The 26,950-nt window shown below is 39.4% G+C and overlaps 1 long non-coding RNA gene across 1 annotated transcript; it reads right to left on the bottom strand.

The window, feature by feature from the left end:
• Positions 1-1,066: 1,066 nt before the first annotated feature.
• Positions 1,067-26,950, bottom strand: LOC142087992 (uncharacterized). The gene is made up of 3 exons (XR_012675688.1): positions 26,910-26,950; positions 15,909-16,010; positions 1,067-1,091 (listed from the first exon to the last, which is right to left on the bottom strand). It is a non-coding gene; the product is annotated as an uncharacterized LOC142087992 (long non-coding RNA).

Genomic DNA, 26,950 nt, shown 5'->3' with positions numbered 1-26,950 from the left:
GCGCCTGGCACTGCGCTCTGCTTGGGACAGGCTGACATAAAGCCGGGTAAGCTTCCACGACGGCTGCCTAGTCAATAGCAGTTCTATGGCTCCACATGCCACGGCTGTCAACTTGGCAGTCTTCATAGGTACTACATTTATTCACAGAAAGGAATACTGCGTTTCAGTTGCTGAAGATGGAAGCATAGTGCTTTCCTGCTTAGATCTCACTTCTTAGGAGAGATTTCCTCCCACAGAAAATTAATGGCACAGCATAAGCAAGGCGATTCTACATGCCAGATGAAAACATTGTGTAGCTAGATTTTAGAAAATGCATTTTTATACGGATAGTCGTTCTTCCCTCCTTTGTAAAGTATTTTGAGACCGAGTGAGGAAAAGCGCTATGTAAAGCCTATATAGTGATAATTATTATTTGGATTTTCCCAAACACACTTTTTCACACAACAGATGTTCCTAATGCCTGGCACCATTTTTAATGATTTGCCTTTTCAAAGAATGTATGCTGCATCACACATAAAACTCAGTTTATTTTGTTAAAATCGTTTTTCAACTAATCATCTCTCTAGAGAGCAATGGCATGATAGAACAGTATTCCTGACGGGTGATATTTTATTACTAACATATGTTTTCATCACATAACCAACATTATTACCCTCTTCTGCTATAAATATTTACTAAAATCCTCTAATCTGAAACTATTTCCAAGACAAATTCTGTATTTTGCTTTTTAATTATCACATAATTAATTGCCCTGGTAATCAGTGCCCACTGAAGGGTAGTTCAGCAAAAAAAAAAAAAAAAGTACATATTATGCATTCTTGTTGCCCTTTAAAATGTAGGGCAACAGATTTCACATCTAATTTTCCAGTTCCAATTACAAAGCAGTCTATCTCCTAAAATATCACTACATTTCTAAAATTTTAAAATATCAAGTGAATTTACAAGCAACAAAGCAGACAACACAACAATAATCATAAAACATCCATTGCTATCATCAGTTTGAAATATATCCCAAAACATAAATAAATGAGAATTAAAAAAATAGGATATTTGACTTACTGTATTTACCACACATTCAAATGTCAGGATATCTACAAAAGAAAACGGCAAAGAGTTGCAGGTGTCAGGATGGCTAACAAGAAGTTCCCAGTTCATTGTTCAGAAAAAAAAGAAAAATTCAAGACCAGCACTTATCTCTCAGAATCATGTGCCTTCTATAGCTATCAGAGTCAAAAAGGCACCTTGCTCTAGTTTACATACATGAAATCTCCTGAACAAGCATTCTACATCGCACTGAAAACAAAATACCACTTAAAAAGAGCCAGATCAAGATATTCATAGCTTTAGAGGACAAAATCTGACATTCAAAGTCAATTCCTGCTTTAAATAACTTGTGATAATATGCACATATCAAGATCATTCAATGTTGCATTGAGTCAAAGGAAAGCAAACACCTGCCCCACTGGTTTTCTACTGGAAAATCCCCAGCAAACATACTCCTCCCACTACAGTCTGTTCGATATGCCCATTTCCATGATCAAGAAAAACAAGGACAGAAATAAGATACTTCATTTATTACATATTTCTTCTCTTAAGAATAACTTCAGTGTCCATAAAACCAGAAGTGTTTGTAAAACTCTAGCTCATCCTCAAAGGCCTCACAGTCAAAAGCGAGATTTAAAAGCAAAAAAGGAGCACAGATTGTAGGAAAAACAATAATAAAAATGAGGGAAAAGGACCAGGAGAAAATGAAACAAAAACTTATAGATCAGTTTTAAAAGTGATTACCTGAAGAGATCTGTGTTTTAAAAAAGACTTGGAGAGACCTTCGCAGTTACGGAGCTGTAACTCCGTAATTATCCACATTATCACCTCCAAATGCTGCTGTATGCTGCAATGCTCAGCAGCAGACACCTTGCTTCCCTTTCATTCATAGGAATTTCTTACTAGGAGTGTGATCAGAACATGATCTAGAAGTAGCAGAATAGACCATGTATATGCCATGATATTTAATCACAACAATTAATTAAAAGATTAGTAATATCCAAAACATCCACCTAACGGTGAACAAACATAAAAATACAAAACTATTTAGTCACTCAAAGGAAAAAAGCCTAACATAAATATTTAGAATTTATGTTACAAAGTTCAGAATAGCTTGTTATCAAGCCATGATTATGTCCATTTCCCTCTTTAGTGGTCAGAGGCCCTACACACGTTGCTAAGTCTTCACACTCAGTTAGATGCGTAATTTTTTGCTTGGAAAGAACTTCCGGATTTTTGCTGGGGAAATAAGGAATTATCACTGAATTCAGTCAGACATAATGGATCTAGCCCTAAACCATCCTTTCGCAGTGCTCTCATTTCATCAGTGGATTATTTTTTTTTCCCCACTGAATTCATAGAATTCACATCAATCTAATAGAGAACTTTAGTAGGATTATTTTTGACAAAACAGTATTTCAACTGAAATGCCAATTTTTCAAAACCGGAAGTCTGGCAAAACACGCTCCAACTTTGACAAAATATTTGTCAACAGCTGCTTTTCAGATCCATAAAATTCAAGATCAGAACAAAACAGAAAGACAGATCAAGCTCTTCAAAACATTATACAGTCAAGACACTCATGCATAAAAACCACAGTTTGAGTCTTTTGACAAGTGCTGTGGCCACCTATCTTTGGGTTATTCCCGAGTCTCTCGTGACTTAAAAAACTTGCTTCCTCGTCATTGTGTACAAAACCAGACTGGGACCTTAAGAAATGTCACGGGATGGAAAACCCAGTTCCCTCTCATCTGTAACTACACGTCTTTGGCACTTACGGAAGGGGGCTGCTACACGCTGCGTTTCCTCTAGTTTCACTTGAAACTCTGTGCTCTACCAAAAAGAGATCAGATACTCCTGCGCTCTACCAAAAAGAGATCAGATCAAAACATGCCTCTGGTGTCCTAGTCGTCATAGGTCATAGCATAAGTCAGTATTGATAAAAGTGAACAATGACACAACTGCAATTTCCATACAAGGTCCAGCATGTGACAAACTTAACTACTAAATAAAAGTTAAAGTAAAGGGTAAAGTTTCTAAAATTTACCATAGGCAAAATGTGCTTTGGCAAACTACAGACCAGGGAAAGAACTCGAAGATGATACAACATCATCCATAAAATGCAATTATTGAAAAAAACTGTTATCCTTTATAAGTGATGGAAGGTAAACATTTCACATGCTGCACTGACACAGCTCCGAACCTTATTTTTCTATTTAAAAATGAAATTACATTATCTGAAAGGTATATTTGAAATATTTCTTATAAAGGTTTACTCGGAAATTAACAGGGTTTTGGAAACTTTGAAGATTGATGATCAAAAATATAATTGCATTCAACAAGGTTCTTATTAAATGCATGTGTAACTAGGGAAAAAAAAAAGTTTATTTAAAGTCATGTGAGTAATAATGAATTATCAGACCTACCATTCTCATACTGAATTAACAAAAAAAAACTATGTGGGATTGCATGGCTTAGGCTTTATGCTTTGGCTTTGTCTCCCTAATGGTTCGCTTTCTTAAGTCTCATTTTTGATAGCCACAGAACACTAGATTTACAATAAACACAGGCTGATCTGACTATCTATGATTTTGGAAGTTTCCATATTCCAGTCTGAACTTTGCATCAGAGGCTTTGTGGCCAGACCCAAGTCAGCAAACTATATTGTGCTTTGAACAAGTTTTTCATTCTACGAACAGGTTATCCTGCTTATTTTTAAAGTCTCTTTGCACACAAAAAGAAGGGGAGCTGAGGGAAAGAAGGAAAGAAAGGAGTCCATTTGAAAAAATTACACTGCTAGATTACAAGAGTTGAAAGCTGGTATGTAACTTTGCTCCGGGTGATCAAACTGCTAATCAGGAATGCTGTCGGGAACAGAATGGAATTCCAAATAAATTAGCCATGTCCAAGAAGCCAATACAACACAGGATTAAGGCTCACAAAGAAAACAAATTTATTCAGCCTACTTTATCGGAATTCTTAATAACATGTACTAGTTTTTCTCATCGCAGTCTGAGCTCTTCCACTGGAACAGTGTGGAGAAGGAAAAATGAGTCACACTTCATAAATCTCCTACTTGTACAGACACCTAAAAATGTTATATAGAGCAAGACACACAATACCATTATATATAAATACCTATGCACATCACAGTTACAGTAGAAATGTGCATATTTATTTCTCCAAATTTATTTCCAAGGCACCTGACCAAAGAAAAGACACTACACACTTCTGTGAAAATCTACAAAGCTGAATAAAAAAGTTAGAACTGCATTGATCTCCACCCCAAAATGAGCTTCAATACCGTAGTATATAAACCACTGAATTAAATAACCAACTACGAAAATAAATCTCTCTCCTGTATAACCATGCCATGCATCACATTTTTTATCGAGTATAAAAAGAAAAATTCTTATGTCTACACACTGCAGTGAGGAATACTGTGGCTGAGGTACTGTCTGCAGCTCAAATGCATATTCTATTTTTGCTTCTGACAGCGTCCCAGAGAAACTTTTCAGAATAGTTTATGCCAAAATCACAGGAACTTTAAAATACATGCTTAAGTTTTAGTGTTTTCTTGAATTGGGGTTTTAATCTTTATCAGACTGTTTTTCTCCGTTTATGAAATAGAGATGATAATAGGCTCTTATCTATACAGTCGATTGAAGAAATAACTAGGTTTTTTGAAGCATTTTTGTAAAAATAAAAAAGTTTTTAAAAAAGGAGATGAAGTACTCACGAAGAGTACTTCAAGCAGAATCTAGGTGTGTATAGCAAAATTGACCTGTGAGGGAAGTACCTATATCATCTTGGCTTCTGGGGGCGGGGGGGAAATATCACAAACATATTCTAACTTCAAGCCATAGTCTAGTACACTTATTCACTGGAAAATAAGAGACTGAATACAGTACCGCTTGCATTTACATGACTCTGCCATATTACCTTGAGAATCCATGCATGTGCTTGCATGGATTTCCTGTAATAAAATTCATCAAGCAAACTACAAGTTGAGTGCGAGTGGTAGGGATTCATTTGTCTGTGGTTCTCAGACATGGCATTGCCCTGCTTTCCAGATGACCAAGCTGCACCAGCAATTTGATACACATGGTTAGCATTAGGTATTTTCTAAAGACTTTTTGTCCCAGATATGGGGGACTTCCCATAAGACACCATTTGTGCCCCCGCCCCCTCCCATAATGAAACAAATTAAATGCTATTTACTATTATCACTGCGTCTAGTATCTTATTCAAGTGCAAAAGCACACATTTCTACCAACGGTGACTTAGTATAAGATTTTTTGTCACATGTTTTTTCCTCCCTGCAAGAAGATATTTGCACAAATATGGAAAGAAAAGCATATATCCCCAAATCACCTTCTCTGGAAATGCATCTCCAGAGGGCGAGGGTCAAATGACGCAGGCTATTGCTGCACCACTGAGACATGTGACTGGAAGGGTCTGTCCACACCCTGATGCCTCTATTAGAGGCACATAAATAACCATTTGATTTGAGTGAAATATTTTAAGGGAAATATAAACTATGTTGTTTTCTCAAGAAAATAAACCAAGAAAGCAAGAAGCACAACCAAAACTTTTCATAAAGCCCAAGGAAAAGCATTGATTTTAATTTTCGAAAGGGTCTTTTTAAATAGGAAACAGATTTGTGTTATTATCTACTGAAAGAAATGTTTTGATTCAGGGGACAGCAGAAAAGACTTTTTTCCAGCTAAAACAATTTTCCAGAGCTTTGGTACACATTCATAAATAGCTTCAAACCATTTGAGACAACAATCATGGCAAACGAACTACTGGTCTAAAAAATGTTACCCTGTTCTACCTTGATCTGCCAAACAGTGCTGTGCCAAACAGTATATACTCTATACTAACGGACAATTCATGTGCTCAAGCTAAGCATACATTAAGTGCTTGCAGAATTGGGTGGGTTTCTAAATTTCCAGAATACAGACACTGGATTTCTGAGTGAAGAAAGGAGGATGATCCCTAGCAATGAGCAGCGCTGCTCTGTTTACTTGCTCTTGGCTGATCGTAGGGCAATGAGGCATATTCTGGGTTACCACATGAAATATTTGGCTTTACAAAATAATGTCATAAATTATAGTTTGATCAGCAAGTGTGCTCCTCTTCTACCCTAAAAACAGTACGCCTGAATTGCATTTGAGATTTTTTTTCGTTTAAAAACACAGAAAATAAAGCAAGTAGGTGAAAGGTAACTGTATCAGTTTACAGACACAAGCTACCCTCTGATTACAACTAATTAAGATATTCAGCAGCTTTAAAACAATACCTTTTTTTAATGAATGAGCCCAGACAGCATTCACAGCTTTTTGCGATGACAAATGCCCTTTGAAAGAGTTAATAGGCAAAGGTTTGTACTGGCAATGAATAGGGCTACCTTTAATTGATCCAAGAGCCTTAGAGAGACGTCTTATAGCATGATGATGTATTTGGGTTGCAAATAGGCCAAAATAAGCATAAAGAAAATCTGTAAGACCATGAGACCTTTCATTTTTTCATTGCGGGGAGGGAAGGGGAGGGGGGAACTGCTGGGGAAAATGAGAGAACTATGATGGGGTTATCTTTGTGCTCCGGCACTTAAAATAGATAAAACGACAGAAATTTTGAGGAAAAGAGAGGAAGTGATCAGGCCATAATTCTGAGAATAAACGTCAGGATAGATGAAAACGTACAAAACAAGGCTTCTTCAGGAAAAAAAAAAAATAAAAAGAAGAGGAGATGACCTAATGATATAAAGAAACATTGATTAAAGAAATACCCTGAGGGAGAAAGATATTCCATCAGCTTTAACAAACACTGCATGGCCCTGCGTTCCCTGTGAGGGAAGTGAGGAGGAAAAAAAAAAAATGTCTGGAGAAGAGGCAGTCACATGGATCCATTTATAATTTTTCCCCTCATTCTTTGTTCATCTTTTACATGGTTTTGTTCAAGATGTACAGGAAATTTGTACACAAGAAGCAGTTCACAAAATTAAACACGATGGATTAGTAGTGAGCATCCTTCCCTGAGTAGCCAAAGAAGAAAAAAAAATTTGATTTTATAAGCAATATAAAATCCATTTAGTAATATTTTTTCTTTATGAGACTGATTACAAACTTATATTACCTAAAAATTATGAAGAAATCAGTCTATCCATACTTAAACTAGCCTTTCATTATAAACCAAATTTTGGCAGAATCTATTCCTCATTTAGCAAAAGCTAAACCTACTTCCTTGAACTTTCACAGGTGCAAACTTCATGCCAAGGTAGAATTTTTCTGGAAAGTCTGAGGCAAATGAGACAAGGAAATTCCTAGACTAAAAGACTATTTTAAAATGGAATTACCGTGTAAGCATATTATCAATAACTCAGGAAACAAAAAAATCAAATAGAAAGTTGCTGGAGTCTGAGATTTTCTTAAAAGACAGATACGGGAGGAGCTAGGAAAAAAAATTGACATCGCTCCTTAAAAATAAAAAAGCAGAGCAATAAAATATCCTGCTCCTGTATATGTATCCAGATGCGTTAGGAAAAATAAGTCAAGTCCACTTTCAATTTGGAACAGGGAACCGATAAGCGGTTCTCAAATTCTGCTCATCCTGTTCATCCTACAGCCATGAACAAGTCTTCTTCTAGCAGTAACTAAACAGAGAAAAAATACGAAGTCTTTATTGCAGGCCTGGGTAAAAATGAAGAAAAGACTGAACTTACCTCTCTAAGACAAGAGAGCTGAGATAGGATGCTTCGAACAACAATACATTCCCATTAGGAATATCCGCCTCCTGCAAGGAGTTTTCCCCTGCGGTACAAAGTTCTGAGGAAAAGAACAGATAACAACTTCCTGTCATAACTTCAAGACATTTTTCTAACTGCTTATTCTGAGGCCACATCACCAAGCACCACAGAATTACAACCATACCAAGGTAAGCACCAGCTGCATCCTTCAAAACAAACCTCACTTCAAGGTACAAACATCAGTAGATGAGCAGGAGACCCAGGACACGTGGACAGTGGCAACGTACTAAGGAAAGTATATCCTGGGCTGTGCACAGCCTTGCTTACTTCTGTGTAAAGAGAGTCAAAATATTGTGCTGTGTTTTGAATTGTTTTCATTTTTTTAAAAAAATAATAATTTTGGGAATGTCTTCTCCTTGTTCTATTCACTTTCAATTCAGACTGTTTAGAATCTTCCTTCGTAATTCAAAGCCAAAATATTTCCTTCCACTGTATCAGGTTACATGTAAATTCTAGCCACCATGAGTTTAATGAAATAAATAAAGAATGGATGTACAAAACATTGGTTCTTTAAAGGACACCAAGTTCTTGAGGAACACTTCAAAATCAACTGCTTTTTGTGCAGAGGACACGGGATAGATTACCCATCCCACCCCAAGCATGGTGAAGCACCGCTGTTTTATAAAATAGACAATCATATCACAAAATAACTGTGTCCAGTAGCTTAGTATTTGACAGAAAAAAATGGGCCAAAGTCTGCTATTGCACTTCTAGCTTGTACGGGTCAGGGAACACAACCAGAATTTCATCCAAAGGATATAGCCATCAAAACTGCAGGCAAAGTCATTCCATCAAGGCTCACAGGATAGAGGAGACTTAGAAGTACAGAGGAAGCATAGGTGGTTGACTGGATAGGAGGTCTCCTTTCACCACTTGTGCCAAGAGCACCAAACTACGAAACTCAGCCACTGCACCAGTCCCACAGTAGCCATTGAGACCATGGAGACAGCTAGGGGGAAAAAAGTCACTACAGAACAACACGTAAAACTCTGGAACCTGAAGGAAGGTGAAGGAAGGAAGCGACAACAGTAACACCAGAGAAAGTAAATCAGAGAACTAGAAAGGGTTATATTTAAGATGTTTGCCTAGAGCCTATCAAGACGTTGTTGTATCCTCTTTATCTTACATTCCACCAAACTGATCATAACAGCACCTTCAACAGTGAAGCTTCCCCCAACAAATGGTACAATCAGCCTATTTGTGGGACATTCCATACCATTCAAGATCACATTTCTACTGCTGCCCTTGTAGACAGCCAACAGAAAAAGGGTCAATATTCAAATCCTGTTCATGCATGTTCAATTTCACTGAAGAACACACTGAGACGGGCACTTATGTGGGAAGTACCAGCAAAACCTGAGCTATTTTCCCAAATCAAGCCTGAAATGTGTTTATAGGTCTGGTTACGCAGTGACAAAACACATCCCACCTGGAAGCGTGTGGGAGCTGTTTACGAAGGGCACACCAACAGAACACTACCAGGATGGCCAGGGAGCAAATACGACTGCAGACTGCTCCAAATACGTGGGACACGGGAACATTCCCAAGGCTGTCAGACTCAGATTGTGAGCTCAGTGAACAAGCAGTGCCACACATTACCTGCAGATTACTGGACATACGTGCGTAATACAGTCATGGCAATGTTCCTCTGCACATCAAATTGATTGTCGTTGTCATTAAGTTTACTCTGTGCAAAAACGTAAGAATCCTATATACACGAGCTTATCTTTAACCAAGCAAATACTGTACTGATGAGGAACTGAGGCATAGAAAGTCTGAACAGAAATGAACCCAGATTTTCCAAGCAGCATCTATTTTACAGCTGCCTCATAAAATTAATAGCAACAACATATTTTTAAAGCCAATTCATGTTTTACTCTCAAAGGAATATTTCTATATTTGGTTAATCTTTACCCCTGCATGCACGTGTGCGCGCGCACGCACACACCTGGAACAGCTGAAACATAAGGACTTAAAGGTGGGGAAAGCTGATGCAGAAAGAGAAATGGGTTTTCCAGTGCCAAAGATGGACTCAGCTTCAGAGACAAGATCAAAAAACCCACTACTTTTTAGTCCTCAGATCAACGCTCAGTCAAAAGCTTCCAGGCTCCTTACAAACTGAAATAACCCTCACTACCCTGAATAATTTATTTTTTTTAAAGTAACGTCCAGCTAGCTTTACTTAAAAGCTAGTTCAGTCTCTTTGCAAAACGTGCTGTTTAACTGAGCTTTAATTACACACTCTGTTATCTACAATCCCAGGCCCAAACACGGCACACAGGGAAAAATAAAACCCACAACGTTTTGCCAAAGAAGGCAGGAGGAGTTTTCGTGCTGTAGCAGAACCAGCAACAGGCACAGATAAAGTTGTGCTTTCAGCTCCACAAGTATAAATCCTCAGCAACTCCACGTTGACGGAAACCTCACCCTCAAAGCTCCGTGGACTCTCCTCAACTCAGCTGGGATACTAAGAAAGCAAACTTTGATCCTTTTTTCTAAAAACCTGCTTCACAATTCAACATCTTTGATGTAAATCTTTTAAAAGACTGAGATGGCATCAAGTCAGGGACAGGATGGAGGGAAATGTGTTTCCGTCCGTGGGGGGACCATCAGGAGGAAGGTTAATAGCCCTGGGCATGCGATCAAATCAAGGTTTGTGCCAGTTTCCCCAGGGTTTCCCTCGCCATCATCAGCTTCCCTAGGCTGGGCAGTTCACCCTCATCTTCCTACCAAAGACAGCTCTTAAACAGAAGCACAACAGCCTGCTGGGGAGAAACAGAAAGATAATCACATAGTTAACTTATATGGATAAAGTATGAAATAGGCAGAGGGAGGGAGCCTTTGAGTATCTTCGCCTTTGGAGAGATACAAACTTGCTGTACATGCAGCTTAAAAGATGGGGAGGGAGCAGGAATTTGGACCTTCCCAACATGTGGATTGCAGCACTGAGGCAGCACCGAGTCTAAACAAGGCTGGAGTTAGCATTCAGAGCACACAGCCCAGCAGAGTATGGGAAAGGGATAGAGCAGCCCAAAGAGCTGGCGCCACTAACTGACGAGCAGAGCGCAAGTGATAAAGATTTACTGCGAGAGAGGAGGAAACAGTCCGCTGGCCCGATTAGAGCTGTGAATACCGAGTTGTTCAGGGAGGATTTTGCAGCTGACTGATCACAGGCTGTCGGAGCAGGCCTCGGACAACAGCTGCAAGGCTTGCTGGGCTGCAGAAACAAAGGGCGCCTAGCACGGTGCAAAGAAAGAGTTGACAGGTTGTTGTTAGCAGTGGCAAATGTGTGAGGTATGTCACTGTGTGTGAGACGGGGTGGGTTGGGTTGGTGGGGAAGAAGGAGGGCAAGAAGCACAGGCAGCACTCAGAAAAGGGGGGGGGCTCGCGGGGGAGGGAGCAGGGACACAGGCTTGGTCAAAGCATTTTCCTAAAATCAGGCCGGTGTTTGTAAGGAGGACAATCACAAGGTCTGTTTACTGCTGCCAAGATGAATTAGCCCATCGTCTCATTTATAGGACGAATCCGGTGGCACAGACTATAAGGTGCATGGCATTAAAGGGACTAATTAGACGATTCCGGCAAACCTGAATTAAGACCTTTCTTTGAAAGCTGGAAAGCATTTCTCAGGACTCTAGTCCGATGGCTTAGGTTTTGTTGGGCTTTTTCTTTCTGTTCTGAGAAGGGATATCTTGTGCAATTCCCTAACTCACAAGGGTCTGCTCTAAATTCTGCTCTGAGCTTCAAGAACAGTTGTTAGGAAGCTGCTGGCATTTACATCATATCTAAAAAGGTCCAAACCAAAATCCCGGATTCTGCAGGAATTCAGTTCCCAGTCCAGGGACAAACTTTGCAGCTGGGCCCTCCTGTTATAGCGGGCTAAACTAGAAGCCCGCATGTGAACATACCTGAGCTAAGAGCTACAGCTGAATTCTCACTCACACATACAAAACAATCTAGGTTTTTCAAAAGCTGGCTTCTAATCTGACACCCACCCCCCCCAAATACAGCGTCTGTAGCCAAATGCTTTTCCCAAGCAACTCTGTGCGTTCTGGAGCCATGGTTCACTAAGCTTGTGAGTGCTGGGTAGGAATGTATCAATGAAACTCCAGAGATGATCAAAGACAGAAGCTGGAGAACAGGAGAATTTACTTTCAGCTCCCCGTTTGGCAAGTATAGGATTCAGTTCTTGAAATCTGGCAACATTTTACTCCGATTGTGACAAAAACAAAGTGTTACAAACACCTCTGAAGCAATGGTGCATGCTGTTTGCACACAACCACTATATTAGAGTGGTCACTATTAAAATGTTTTACAAGCGTTTAAGGTTACCATGGTATTCACAGTATACTAAGAGAAGGGAATACCATGAAAGTCACAGAAACGTTCAGCACTGCAAGCTGGAAATATCAGATGTTTCGTAGTAGTTAGTGACACTTTGTAAAGTATAGGCTTCTTGCTTTTTTACGTATATATCTATTACTAACCAACCAATAGGAGACACTAAGAAATTGCAGTGGCCTTTACAGTATCTGATCAATTATACAAACAAACCCTATTTTGATTTTTCTCTTCTAAATGGTCTCTGGGACCCAGTTAGTCTAGTCCCAATGGGCAGCACTTGATACACTGTAAAGGGAATTCAGAACAAGAGGCATTTCAAGGCTTCTAACACAGCTCCATTCTCCCAAAATATAAAAAAAAAAAATAGCAGCGTGCAGAATACTCCATCTAGGGGCAGAAATGTAACCCAAAATTTCCTTAGCCACTGCTTTGACATGTGTTAACCTCATTGTACCAGGACTGAGTGCATGAGAAATAATCAGACATTTCACAGAGGTTCCAAATAGTTCTTCCTCAGTATGAGTCCATAGATTTTTACCTTTCATTATTTTAAATACAGAACTTCCAGCTTGAGTTTCCGCTTAACAGTGATGAAGAACACAGGCACTACTTTTATATGTCTACTAGCAACTGGATTATACTTCAAACTACAAATATTATCTTAGGAACAATTTAATCCATCGTATCCATATGCTCAAAGTTTTCAGCTGAATAAGGGTGGCCAGTGAGCTCAACTGTAAAGAATAACGAAATGCCTGAGGGACTATTTAGGTAACTATATTTTTGGATATAATTAGGCTTCTACTGAAGTCAAAGCAAGGTCTGAATTTGACTTCAGGGGAAGCAAAAATGGGTTGTGGCAGAGGCATATGTCTGAATAAGAAATTCTCTCTGCAGCTGGATAATTCAATATCATTTACGCTTAATATTAGCACATAGGATTTGTTCACCAAATGTATTTGAGAGGAATGTATACAGTAGACAAGCAACAAATTCACAGACTCAGAGAAAAAAAAACCTGAAAACGTATAATAATGCCCATTAACAGTTTTTTCTCTTTAGGGGAAAAAAATAATTACAGCAAGTATATCAAGCCTTTCCCTCTAATTATATGTTTTCTTTATACAAATCGCTTTCAGCTGACAAGTCCACACTAATTTTCCTTAGTAAGCAATGGGTTACAGCTTGTCCATAACGTTACAGCTTTCCACTGCACTGTGTCTTGCTCTTTGTCTCTCTGGTACAGAGAGGCTGCTTCTGAGGCTGGTGTAACAGTTTTGAAAGTAATCAAATTACTTCCTACATTTACTCTCCTTAAACACCTACATTTGATCACCTCCATTCTTCCTGTTCAGCCTCTCAGCTGCAAACTTCATACTTCATAAATATGAAGGTTAGAATTTTCTAGACACCACTTTAATTTTTCAAATAGCAATCCAATTACTGGGCAAATTGGCACATGTGCCTAGTTACATAGTGACTTGGCACTGCCTCCACTCATTGCTGGCAGTGATGAATGTGTTCCCCCTTAGCCCTCCTCGTCTATCTGCTCCAGCCTCCGAGCCAACACCAGTGACCACATAAGGAGAGTGCCTGGCAGCTGCAAGCCCGAGGTGCCAAGAGGCAGATTGTATTCTGTAGCAGCAGGATCTGGGTCTGTGACTGGCTTCCTGGCTAGTCTTTTGTAAGACCTTTTCCATGGCCTCTAGGTTGGCTCTAATGAAGCCTGTAGAAATGCCTGCAGGGAGCTGGTATAGAAGTGAGTTAAGTCAAAGGTTTAATTTAGTTTCTGAAGTGAAGTGAATGTATATTGGCCTTCTTTTTCCATCCTGCAATTATACTCCTGCCACATTTATGAGAAAATACAGTATTCAGTCAACAATAGGAGTGCATTCCTGGGTATGTCTGCACCGCACATTGGGGCAAAGATCCCCAAGCCAGCCTCAATTAACTTAGCTGCAGAACCAGAAGCAATATAGCTGTGTTTGCTCGGTGTGACACCCGAGCTAATTAACTATGTATGGCAGTAACAGAGCTTTACTGTTTCTGGCACTGAAGCTAGTATCCCTGTGTGGTAATCTACTACAGACATGCCAGCTCACTTCAAGGTAACCTGAGGGCTCCCTAATCTGATGTTGCCTTGCACTGCAGAGATACGTTTAGGAATACTCCAGGAACTGGCAGGAATTTGTTGACCTCTTTACATCATGTGAGACTAGTGAGGCTACAGATGTGGTTACAGTAAATGTGGACTGTTCCTTTTCCATCCCATTCACATTCTTTTATTACTCACAACATGATGGTTACAGAGCATCTTTAAGTAATGTGTTAAGCATCTTGAGCAGCATGTGTCACATGTGCTGCTTTCTAAATTTCTCACTTCCTCCTCCAGGGGCAAAAAGCTGGACAAAGATATTTTAAAGTATTTCTCAAACTTGCATTTTCTGTCTTTTTTTTTTTTTTAAAGGAAATGTGGGTCTTAGCCCATAAGTGAACTTCTCTGGACTATTTAGAAAGCCATTTTCAATTATTTCAATGCAGCAGATAAGCACTTTCTCACAACAGGATATTTTTTCCCCATCTGGATTTTTTATGATCTCCAAGAAATTAACTTTCTTAGAACAAATGAATACAGGTACCAAAGACATGAGATGCACCAAGATCCCTGTAATACAAACAGGCTTTGGTGAAGGTAAAAACAAAACACAACAACTTGCCAGCTATTCCTCTTTTGGAATCCCACCTCAGGCATACCAAGAAGCTACTGGAGAGAATCAGAGTTATGTGTCCAGCAACTTTCTGATGCAGATGGTAGTCCGGAAAATATCCGAGTGGACTCTGAACTGCACACACTAGAATATTTCGCCAAGTTGGCTTGCTTGGACTTTACTTATGAGTACAGTTGTTTGTTACTGATGGAATTTTTCCTTTCCCTTTTTCCCCCCCGCCCCCCCTAAACCAGGTATGTTGACAGAGGTACTTAATGAGATCTGAGCTGTGACAATTAGATTATATTTAATTAAATTCTCCTTATTTATCATTTAAAAGCTTTATCAGCTGAGCTGCCTTTACCGATGTTCATCTTGCTTGAAATCTGTAGGTAGGTAGGAAGCCTAAGATCTTCTATTGTCTTTCTAGATAACAAAGCTGAGTTGTAATTCCAAGAACCACCATAAGGACCTGAGGCCTTCCTCTTCAAATCTAATCACCTCAGCTCTCAAGACCGACTTTTTACTAAGCAGCAAACACAATGATAAATTTTAACACACAACTCTCAGGCTATCCATCTCTGCCTTTGCCGCAATTTTGCATGGGTTACTTAGAACCATTTTCAACAAACACCACTAAAATCTGCACAAACTATATTGCTAATATATTTAAAATAGTGATTTAAAACAACGAGGTCATTTATGGACAATCTCATTATATCTAGTAAACCTATTAATCTAATCTGTAAGAATGGGTCTGTCCATCAGAGCCCAATGAACTGCTCTGGTGCCTGCAGTGGCTTACAGATAGACAAGAGAAAAGCAAACAACACATTTTGAGTAACAGATTTTAGATTATGTTCAAGAGATCCCTGGGAATCCTTGGACTGATTCTAAGACACCAGGAAAGGTAAAGTACACACAGTATTGGTAGGCTCCATAACATCATTCAGGGGTTTGCACCTCTGTATTTTAGTGATGTTCAAATGAAAGGTAAAAACCTCAGAGCTGTAGATTATGTGCAGCCCTATTGCCATCTTCAATACCTTCCCCAGGAGCAGGAAACTGAGGTGGAAACTGGACTCGTACTCCTGGCTTCAGGCCTGTAGGACACAAGAAAGTGTTAGTTATCCAGAAGGGCACATAAGCATGTGCTTCACGCTAAGCATGTGAATGCCCCAAACGCATAAAAGCTCACATGCCAAAGTTAGCAACATTGCTGTAGCCAAGCTGTGCTGAGAGTTAAGCATGCACTTAAGAGCTTTGCTGGATGGCAGCCATTTACAGATGTACAATCAGTACAGAGACATGTAGGCAGAGACTTCCTTTAATGGTCCACTGAATTCTCTTCTTGAAGATACATACTTGGTTATTTCGATTAACATATTTATAAACCCAAATACTCCTCTTCTGATTACATCTCAGACACTAGCACATGTATCATTTTGCCTGGAGTCCTTTGTTTACCACACTTCTTAAAGATTCAGGCAAACAATTCAAAATCAAATGCAAAAAGCAGCTGGAATCCGGTAATACAGAACTCTCCCAGTTCCTGTTCTCCTCTTGCTTTATCCTTGATTTGTTTGCTTTGAAGATGCTGATAGGTGCTTGTCTGCATGTAATGATAACTACTAACAGCAGCTTGATGAATAAGAGGAGAGAAAGCGGAAGAAAAACAATAGGAAAGGCATTAAGGGCACTAAGTCGTTCTTTCTGGGACGGGCATTAGACATATGCTCGCTACTCCAGTCACAGTGCAATCAAAGCTGTCCTGTGCCACTGCCAAAAACTGCAACAGGTGCCAAAAGATTACAGCATTGGTTAAATCCACTCCCAAGGCACCAGCTCAGGGACTGATCCAAATCCCAGAAGCCAATGAACGTCTTTCCCCAGACATCAACTGTTTTCAAATAGTTCCCTCTTATTTCCAGTGTGATGCTGAGGGGTGGGGGGGGAGGGGACAAATAAATTCAACTGCCAGGAGACAATCCCCTGATTTCGCCACTGCAAGTCTGGACAGATGCCAGCGCCACGCACAGCCTCCCAAACACATTTGTAAGGTAATTAATATTTTATATTCACGGCAATAAGAGATCTTCATTCACAAGGAACTATTAAGACAGTTTCTGGTTCCATTCTCCCCAGCACATTACAATGACAACTCCATGCCAGCAGCAGCCACATGGCCTAAAGGTGCCAAGCTGGCAAGGATATTCTCTCTCAGCATTTGGCATCTAACCCCTTGGCAAACCCCTCAGCAGTTGTGCTTGGCTGCTTTTGGATCCGTCATGTGGTTAGGCTGCTGATAGCATAGGAGGGTGCTGCGTCCTCTGGGCACCATTTCACTTTAACACCTGTCTGATTCAGAGGAATGCGCGCACATGGAGAGCAAGATCCCCGCACAAATCCTCCCAGAAACCCAGAGCACATGCTCCATTTGTTACTGAAAGGGGTCGTTTCCTCAAACCCACAAGTGCTTTATTTTTTTCCCCCTCCTCTTCCCCTTCACATATCTGTATACAGCCCTTAGAGGGTCCTACATCCTGCCATGCATTCCACATGTGTTGGAGGTTTGCTCTGTGAACGAGGAATACAAAACATAGCCTTTCTGTATATAATGAAATCTCATATTTTACTGTGCACATATAAAGCCATTTCGACTTTTTTATTTGTGACACTTTAACGATCTACAAATGTTTGGTATAGATGAAAGGAAATGATTATTTCCAGGTCACCTTGCAGTAATACTTTTTGATAGGCACCATAATTCCAATTAAATTGAGTAATAAGGGAGGGGGGAAACCCTTCAAACATTTAAAATGCCACTGAAGCAGAGATATTTTAAAAGGAAAACATAAAACCAAGCATATGTCATTTACCACAAGCCACAAAATATCAGAGAGGAGTGTAGATAAGAAAATTCAAAGCCCTTTTTCCATTGGGGACTACTTAAAAAAATGTGGCTCTTAAAACATGCAGACTATAAGAATATAACTCTGTGCCCCACCAACACTACGCACCTTTGCAAATACAGCAAGTTTTCATGGCACAGGGTTGACTTGGGCCACAAACTTAGTGAAATAGTCTCAAGTCTGGTCCCTCAGAGGTACTTGTCAAAATCCCAGCTACCATCCCAAACCTGGCAGAGGGGCCCAGGAGTGCTACGGCAGAGATGTGGTAGGTGTGCAGGGAAGCGTGTTGAGGCTTTGCATAGCACCTCTCCAAATCTGTGCCTGTCCGAAAGCGCTACAATCCACCTCACGTTTGCATGAACAACGGCCTGCACTGATTCATCCAGTACATTCTGACACTTTTGAGCACGGTTATCTTTGGATCAGACACTCTCCAAAGCCTGTGAAATAAATGCAAGTCTTCGGTTGCTAAGCTCACGGTCACAAAATAACTGCTATCGCTCACTCTAGCAGGAAGGCTCAGTGTACCCATTTCACCCCAACAGGAACGTACAAATAAAAGCCAGGACCCCTGTGTTCTACTTCAAGCCATACCATTTGCCTGTCACGTTGTTACGGCAATTTTTGTTTTGCATCAAGCTTATGGCCCACAGACACCAGCCGAGGCCTCCCTGTGCCAGCCAGAGCACTAGCACAGAACACAAACCCTGCTCACTGCACGTAATTTTGCAGCTATCAGTATTCCTAAGTTTAGCCATCCGAGTTATTTTTTATAAATAACATTTAAAAAAAAAAAAACCAAACAAAAACCAAACAAATGACTACTAAGTGTTTGAGATCCTCATACTAAAAGTAATACAAGCTTAAACATGATATCACAATCAGAAGGTCACTGGTCTGCCCACATACAAAATAATAATTTTAAAGTTGCTTGAACAGAAGATAGGACAAAGCGTTTACAAAATTACTCTTCTCATACCCTACTCGAGCATCAGGTAAGCAACTTACTTTGTTTTGAGGGAGCTGGCTTTGGTTTTGTTTTGTTGGTTTTTTTCCCTTCTTGAATAGTTCTTCACTATTTATTGAGGGGGGGGGGGGGGGGGGGAATGTTCTCCCCCCCCTCCTCTGAAACACATGCTTTCTTGAGAACACTAGGGCAGCATATAGGATGGACACTGGGACCATGACAAATTTAAGATCCAGCATCTTGGAGGCTTTCCTGGCCACAAGCCAAACCTTTCTGGAATGGAAAAAGCTTTTCAATAAGGCATTTTCAGTAACAAATTCAGTATTTAACCCTTGGGAGGTAAGGAAATATCCCAACTTAAAATTGTTAGTCAGTTACATATAAAAATGTTATTTTAGATCATTTTTTAGGAGTTTCTGTAATTACATTATTTTCCATTTCTTTTTCTCTGTGACCTGGGCAGTTGATTTCATTGTGATTAAAGCACCTGGCCTTTGGAGCAAGGGAGACGAAAAATAAGTACCAAATAAACATATAAAACTCTCTAGCAACATTCCTGGAATAGTTTTTCTGTAAAGTACATGGCATGTTCAGAACACATGATTTTGTAGTACAAAGATTTTATTGGCTTCACTGCTCAGTGTGGTCATCTCAGATTCATGCCAAATAAACCTACCACACCGTATCGTCATTTATTTTCCACCTCTCTGTACACATATACTCTTTCTAAAAAGCAAGTTCCCAATTCCTGCAGAAATTCACAAGCTGAATGCATGTTATATTATCTTCCCTTGAAAATGATAACCTAAGAACAGGGAACTGTATGTTACTCTTGGCAATTAAAGTGGGAAGAAGTAAGTATAGGACTTCAGAAGAGCCAAAAGAACAACAGCCAGGGAGGAGGATTTGCCTCCGACAGGTTCCTTGCACCTCCTTTCTGCAGCATGCTGGTGCTCAGGAGCAGCCTCAGTTGGACTGAGCCCTGGAATGAATGCACCATACAGCATGGCTTATATACAAGTTACGTGGAAGACCAAGGAAAGAAAAAAAATTAATGTCAAAGCTAGAAAAGCCTCCACTTTCAATTACATATACGTAAACTTTCTACATGAATAGACCTTGCCAGATGTTTCCTTATCATAATACACTTCCCCTTATAAACATGACTAAATAAATACAACTTACCCAAATCAAATCCTCACCATTTCCCCATTTTAAACTTAATGAATTTTCTCAGGTTTATGCACTTTTTCAGCATGCAATCTAAAGTTGAGAGCTTCTTCATGAGAACATGCCTGATTGGGAAATTTATTTTTTTAAAAACAGTTATTGTGCCATGACACAAGGGTAGAACACTGTTTTAAAGGGCTGCTGACTCTGGACAATTTATATGCTAATTTCAGAAATGATTCCTCCTACATTAAATAAGGAGCTAAGGAATGTTCCAAAGGTCTAGACAGACCACACCATTAACAGATTGGGTAAATCAACGCTAATACTGCCCACAGCGTATTACACCGTGTGAACTTTCTTCACTGCACACACTTTACTAATTTTAGTTCCACGTGGTTCCTCAGCTGACTGGCCAAAATATAAACTACACCAGCTCCCTAAAGCCTCCCTGTGCCCATCTTGACCTTGGACTTGCCTTTAATATTAAACTTGAGGCAAAAACCGAATGGTCACACTTTTTTATTCAGGGTACATTTATAAATGGTTTATAAAGGGTTAACAAATGATTAATAGATTATGAAAATGTTAAAAAAGTATGGACAGCTATGAACAATAAGGATAGCTGTTACGCACCTAAATGATCAGCTATTTATGAAAGTACAATGCAGACACATAGCCCGAACTCCATCAGTGTAAAGGCTAAGTCTGGCAAACAATTCAAATGTCTTCAAACTTGTTTGAGCACTGACAAATCCTCCAGCATTTATTAGCAGCGTTCTGAGGCTATTATTGTTTTAAAGGACAAGTCAAATCTGGCTCCAAACTTAGACTTTGTACAAACAAGCTGTTATAAAGCCTTAGAATAACAGAAAGATTTCCAGTTTTTATTTTACTTCCAATAAAAATGATCTTTAAACAAATTCTCATATGGCATACGTAATCCTAACAACGCAGAATTGAAAAACTCAAAATGAAACAAGCATCACTAAATTAAAATAGAAGGATCATAAAATACTAAGATCAATTGGATTTTTAAAATTCCTTCTGGTTTTATATCTGAGCCTACCAGCTACACTGCTGAAACAAGGCATTGATGCAAAGCATGATGCTGAGTCTACGTGATTAGTTGTCACAGAAAAAACAATAAAAATCTCACTAGCGATGAAATTTTGGTTTTAGAAATTAACTCAAATCAGCGTCCAGAGCATTTACAGCATCTTGTGCATTATCATGATGTGACAAGTTCTTGCAAACTCACTTACTCATAAACTGTAAGGTACTAAATACTATGAGGTACCTTCACATGACAAAAATCTGATTTCTCTTCAACAGAAGTAAGAGCTTCTGATAAACTTTGTTTTCTTTCTTCTTTTTTTCTTTTTTTTTTTTCTTTCTACTTAACTGTCTGAAGATTATACCAAATGCAAGTGACTCACACAATCTCATAATCAGATAGTGTAACAGTTTGGGGACACAGAGTTGAATATTAAGTCAAAAGAGCAACGGCTGTACACCTCCTCTCATTGAATTCAATAGCTGAACTTCCACGGAGTGCCAAGGAATTGGATTAGGTATTCTGTTTATAATGTGGGTGCCAGCAAACTCTTCCCCCCCCATCACACACACACCCCAACTAATCAGCTTAATTATATCATAGGAGCTATATCTCAGCAAACTACAATCAATTATGAAGCGCAGCCTTCCATAAACCAGTACAAGCAGGACCCCAAGACCTGAAACAGCTAATATATCACGCACAGCCAAGAACATGCTTTGCTATACATTAGACACCTCAGTCAAGACTCCTGATAATGATCAATGATGGTAAATTGGCAGCTGGACTACTGGAAAAATTCCAAATTTCACCTTCCAGCTACAGGAATGAGGAGGATATATGTCAATGTGATCTTTGGCAGGGAAAGATACATTGTTTTGCTGCTGTGGGAAAAATGTTTAATGCTCAAACATTTCCTTAAAGTAAGATTACAATGAAACATTAGAGGTAGCATTATTAATGATAATCAACTTTCCCGGCTAAATGAAAAAATAGCTCCAAACTCATCTCCAATCTGCAGGAAGAAAAAACAAAACCAAAAAAATCTAGTGTTTCATGCCCTCGCTTTTTTCTGAGCACTTCAGCAGAGATGCTTACTGCAAAGAGAATAGGTCCTTGTGTGCTTTGGTTTTTGAAACTCAAGAAAGTTGCCAACTTACCTGTTCTCTTTCCCCATCAATGAATGACGAGGAGATTAATCAAAATTTTGAGGTTAGATTATAACACTTTTGAGATACTGAAAAAAGAACCCTTACACCCCTAATTTATTTCTGAATGGTGAACCTTGACCAGGAAATAACATGTCTCTGAAGAGACACACAAAATGTATAGAGCTTTAAAAGGGATTTGGGGATCTCAGAAACCAAAGTTGTTTCTGAACTCCATGACACACAGAAAAACTGAGCTGGCTCTATAATCTTTGCGTCAAAACCATTACCATAACATATTCCATTGCCTCACACCAAATCAGGACTTCCCCTCAAACCACGAGATATTCCACCACTGACCATGCTGGAGTTTTGCCGTTGCTACCACTGGGGCAGTATCTCACCTTGCGCCCGCAGCACAGGAAGCACTAAGGAGGCACCGTATGCTATGGGAAGCCAGGTTCAAAAAAGTATGTTTCTCGGATATTCTGTCTTTCATGCTTTTCCCAAGACAAAAATAAAAACCTAGAACAATGATAAGAATGTTGCTAAATATTCTACAGATATGCTTCCTGAGAAACCATTAGTAAAGTACAGGCAGACAGATGTCTGCTATTGAGCACACGCATGCATACACACACATAAATATATATGTAAAAATACTCTATGCTTCTCAACAGAAAGAAATGCGGCCCCCAGTCAGAGATCATTCAGAGGCTCTGACTCAGCATTGTCCACCCAGTTTAGAGCCACCTTTCTCCCCCCCTTTCTCAGTTTTTTCATCTCAGCTTCATTCCATCATCGTTTACCTCCTCTGTAGGTTCAGCCAACTCCTTTCCTTCACCAATCAACTTAGTTTCCCCCAGAGGATACCTTAGGTCAAAAAGGAAAAAAAAACACTGAAATAATGTTATTTTATTATATCATTACTTCTCTGTATGTCCCTTTCCTTATGCTGCCTTTTTAGGTTACAGTTTCTTTAGGACAGGGATTATTTACTGTTCTGTGTACCAATACAACACAGCACCAATCTTAACCAGCCTCTAGTCACTACCATAAGAAGTTGAGAATAAAAAGAAACTGCCTTTGCCCTAGGTGAATGCTCTCCAGAGTGATATCAATCATATTTATCCATCTTTGCAAAAGGAACCTCAGAAAGCACATAACAAACATGCTAAACATTATAGAACCTAAATGACTAATTCTTTTGAAAAACATTTATTTGAAACAAATTTTATACTATGAAATGTAATCACACTTTTATTCTAGGCATCTCTGAAATATTAAATCATGGTGGCAAATTTGTTTTTATTCAAGTCTTGCTCATTTATCTTTTCAGGGTACTTAGGAGTAATTCATACCTGTTCATAATCACTCCTTTCTCTTCGTTGAACTGCCTGAATACAATTAGGAAAACAGTCAATTTGTAAAAATTGTCCTATGAGACACCATATTTGGATATAGAAGAATTTCAAAAGACTCAGGAAAATACCTGAAAGCCATTTTAAAAACTGTTTCTGAACATGTTCAGCATCTAAATATTTTTTACTGATAATTTTATAGCAACAATTTACTTCATTTTCTTAGTGGCAAAGCACTTGGAAAATATAAAAGCTAGGGTATAGGTATGTTGCCAATCTGCTTTTAGGGTCAAAAAAACCCTACAGTGACATTCTCTGCTATTTTCATAATACATCACATGTCTGAGCAAAGGCCACTGAAACCAGTGGAAGTCTTTCAGACTCTTCAGTGGACTTAGAATCAAGAAAGAATTCCCGCTTCTGCAGAACGGCTCAAAAGCAACTTAACCACAAATTCTGCAGAGTAGCAGATGAATTTCTACCACTCCTAAGAAAGCAGGAACTCAGAATCCCAGCCTTCTAGTTGGGAAAAACGTATTGGGTTATTGCAAGGACTTACCCATTCTGAGATGCCAAAAGGATCTGTTTTCTTTCCCATGAAGCTCAGGTTTCCACCTTTGGCTACATTCTCAGAATACAAAGTCCTGTTTTTAACCCAACTCAGTAGGGCATGCAACAAGGAGAATGGAGGAACTTCCCTGAGCATGCATCAAGCAGTCAGCCAAGGCTGCTGTAGAAAGAGACATCAGTTTCAGATCAAGATGGACCATTACAGCCACCCTTACCTAATCATCTCCCTCACTCAGACCAGAAACTATCAGGCAGACCTAAAAAGCTTAAAACTGCACATTCCAGAAAGGCAGCCACTTGGCAGCTCTGAAGTACAACAATAATGCTTCAAAATGCCGTACTGCTTGAAAAGGGACATCTGAAGTTTTTGTTGTGAACATTACTCAGATATGGAGAGGATGTACCTCCTAGCTTAGTATGGTATGCAGCATACATCATGCATTCAGAAAGCACAGAGTGTTTTAGATCTATGGTCAAAACCTGGCAGGAACAGTTCTTTCAGGAGGGGAGTTTGAGTAGTTTATCCATGAATTTAAGCTAAATTAAGTAGGTGATAAATCCTTCAGCCCTCTGTTGGTGAACAAAAATGATGGAAACATTATTTTATGAATAATACCTAATCATTAATTTCCTTTTACATAAGACCACATGAAATTCCAAAGGTCTGTGGTACACTGGAAAAGAGGTATAAAACCCTGATTTGTAATTGGGACACCAATTTACCACTGAATGAGGGTAATGAGTCACGACTTAAACAAGAACATTCAAAATGCTGAAGAAAAAGAAGCACAGATGCTTCTTTGGGCATCTGTGATCAGAATTTAACTGAAATGTCCTAGACCGTATTACAGAAGAATTCATGGTGTTAATGCAACCACATGGATTATTGACAGCTATTTACCACATGCAGAGATAATTATACCACTACCTGTCAACATTATAGCTCATACTCAGTGTAGATTCAAGCAAATTACTCTACAATTTTTACATTTCAATTTTTCTGGAAAACCACTTCCACCATGAGGACTGCACACATACTAGGACACCAAGGCACCTCAAACTGCCAGATGCCACTAGTGCTCACATGGTCACACCTACATTGCTTTCTACAGCACTGTCACTTCAGAGTAACTGCATTTCACCTCAAAGTGCCCCAAAAAAACATGAATGCTTTGATGACTTAGGCTGCCCTTCTTCAAAATGACAGTACCTTCTTTCCTCTTTGTTTGCTCAAGAATTTGTGTAGAGTCTTTCCTAATTACACAGTCTGAAGCTTTCTAGCTAAAACGAACTTCCATTAGAATAGGCAAGTCACTAAAATCACCCTTTTAAAAATGTGAGGTTTGAGTGCACTTTCACTGGATCCAAGGGTAGCTTCAGGAATTCCGGCTAGCGTTACTGACCTTTGGTTGCAGTCGCTGAGGCTGTAGGGACTCTACACATCATTCAGTGCTTATCTTACAGATCCTCATACTATTTTGTTAACATGATGTTTTTACATCTCCTAGAGATTTGCCCTAAGATAGCATCCTTCGCAACAGCCTGCAGAGGTATACATGCAATCATCAGCCTGTGAACTGCCCTTTTCCACCCACTGGAAACGATCAAATATCTTTGACACAGGGAAGCTTAACTGGGAGGAAATGGTGGTTATCCTCTTGAAGTAACCCCTAGAGAAGATGAGAATGTCATTGCAAACTGGTGGAAAAAAGAAAGTTTTTCCATTGTAAGCATGTAGAATAGGCACAGGACAATAGGCACTGTGTTTTTTCTGCAATCAGGTTGACAAGTCCCTGAATGGGAAGAAAATGAAAGGCAGAGGCAATTTGTTCCAAAAAACTATTAATTAAGGGTTAAAAAGTTGAGATTTGGAGGGCTGACTCCTCAAAAAGACAGAAGCAGCACACACAATCTTGAAAAGGACATGAAACATCAGTACCAGAACAGTTATAATGGACTTCTAATAAATAGCCTCATAAGTTTTTCCAGTATCAGCCTCCTTCCTCAACCAGTGTCTTTGTCCAAAAGAAAATAAGAAAATTCTGCTACGTGTACTACAAACAAAAAATTGACAGTATTCCCATTAGTCACCTTCATTTTCTACCACCAATTCTCTTAATCACCACAGGCTGACATAATTCCAAAGTAGCTGCAAGTAAATTCTCTACAGATAAAAAGCTCATTGTTGTTTCTACCATCACGTTCTCACCAATGACTGCATTCCTAGTACGCAAGTTAGTGCCAAAGAGAGGTATCGTAAGAGTTTGTACGCTTGACCTTCAGCACCATAATTCCTGTCATTTCCAGTCTAGATCTTAATGTTCTGCAAAGTTCTGCAAAAGTTAACACAAAGCATGGAAGCAAATAATGAAACACTGCATGAGGGGACATTTTCCCCCTGTACAGGCAAATACAAATAAGCACAGAGCTGTGTGGATGCAACAATTAACAAGGGAATTACTTAAGCCAATAAGAGAAAATGGCAGGGATGAACTAAATTTACTGTAGTTAAATCACTGCAGATACAACAAACAAGATCATCTAATGTAATAACCTCATGACATCTGGTCCAAATACAAGGAACGAAGTCTCACTGCCATCATACCATCATTGCCATCTTTCCCCATTCTCTGTTTTGTGCCTTCCACTAGGCAGCTCCCTTGCCTGTAACATCTAATTGCTCCCTAAGTGATGTGGTAGCTTACATTTCTCACAGAAAGCACGTTACGTCATTACTGAGAAAGATGTGCTCATTTTGACCTATCAAATCAGTGCTGATGCCCACTCCCCCCGTGTTACCATGACAGTTGAGATCACCTGAAACATCTGTGCTTGCTCTGACGCCCTGCCCTCCCAGC

This window comes from Calonectris borealis, chromosome 14, assembly GCF_964195595.1.
Source record: "Calonectris borealis chromosome 14, bCalBor7.hap1.2, whole genome shotgun sequence".
NCBI lineage: Eukaryota > Metazoa > Chordata > Aves > Procellariiformes > Procellariidae > Calonectris > Calonectris borealis.
This window is presented reverse-complemented; position numbering and strand designations above follow the sequence as displayed.